General features: G+C 31.8%; 1 pseudogene; it reads right to left on the reverse strand.

Annotated features, from left to right (window-relative positions):
- Positions 1-972: 972 nt before the first annotated feature.
- Positions 973-1,115, reverse strand: LOC118659536 (annotated as a pseudogene).
- Between the last annotated feature and the right edge of the window lie 217 nt (positions 1,116-1,332).

The raw sequence follows: 1,332 nt of genomic DNA on the forward strand, positions 1-1,332 counted from the left end.
TTGTTTATCTTCCTTTTGTTAAGATGTATGAGTTCCCTATAAATTTTGGAGATTAAACCCTTGTTGGATGTAACGTTGGCAAATATGTTCTCCCATGCAGTGGGTTGTCTTGTTTTTTGTTGATGGCTTCTTTTGCTGTGCAGAGCTTTTTATTTTGATGTAGTCCCATTTGCTTATTTTCTCCTTAGTTTCCATTGTCCTAAGATGTGCTACCCTTTATTGATTGATTGATTGATTGATTGATTGATTGATTTTAGAGAGAGGGAGGGGGGACAGAGAGATCTCAGTTTGTTTTCCACTTATTTAATTTATGCATTCATTGGTTGCTTCTTAATGTTCTCTTTCCTTCGACCAAAGATTGAACCCGCAACCTTGACATATCCAGACAATGCTGTAACCAACTAAGCTACCTTGCCATGGCTGGTATTACTTCTTATTTATTTTCTTATTTTTTAAAAAATATGTTTATTGATTTTAGAGAGAAGAAGGGAGAGGGAGTGAGAGATAGAAACATCTATGAGAGAGAAACATTGATGAGAAACATTGATGGGCTGCTTTCTACACACCCCTTTTTGGGAACTGAGCCCGTAGCCATATTACCTCCAATCTTATTGATGGGCACTTAGGTTGCTTCGATATCTTGGCTATTGTAAATAATGCTGTAATGAACACAGGGATTGATTCATATATCTTTTCAAATTAGTGTTTTGGATATTTTTGGATATATACTGAGAAGTGGAATTGTTGGGTCATAATCTAGTTCTGTTTTTAATTTTTTGAAGAAAACCATACAGTAAAACCTCAATATAACAGACTAATTCAGACAAGGGGGTGTCTGTTAAAGCTGAAAGTTCATTATATAATAAAGTAGGTTTTCTGAATGTGTATATTAAAAACTTGACAAGTTAGTTAGTTTACATGTTTTAATTTATGTAGACACGTTTGCATAATTAAAATTAAGTATGTCTGAAAATAAATTCACAAAAATTATTATTATACTAGCAGCCCAGTGCACCAAATTTGTGCACATTAAAAGGGAATTAATTAGTGAAGATATTTTAAACTGATAAGAACAGATACTGCACTTGATCTTAGCCAAAAGGCTGAGAAGCGATTAGTGAAGATATTTTAATATTGCTATTTGCCCTTTTTATATAATAGAAGTGTGAGAGATGAAAGGAAATTAGTAAAATGTATTTGAAAATAATATATAAATTTATTAATAAGTAAACAGTAACAAAAGGATATAACAACAGAGGCATGATATAAAAACGACAAAAACAATATGAAAACAACAAAAACATGATATAAAAACAACAATGATGCAAACAA

Source organism: Myotis myotis, unplaced genomic scaffold, assembly GCF_014108235.1.
Source record: "Myotis myotis isolate mMyoMyo1 unplaced genomic scaffold, mMyoMyo1.p scaffold_m19_p_6, whole genome shotgun sequence".
Classification (NCBI taxonomy): Eukaryota; Metazoa; Chordata; class Mammalia; order Chiroptera; family Vespertilionidae; genus Myotis; species Myotis myotis.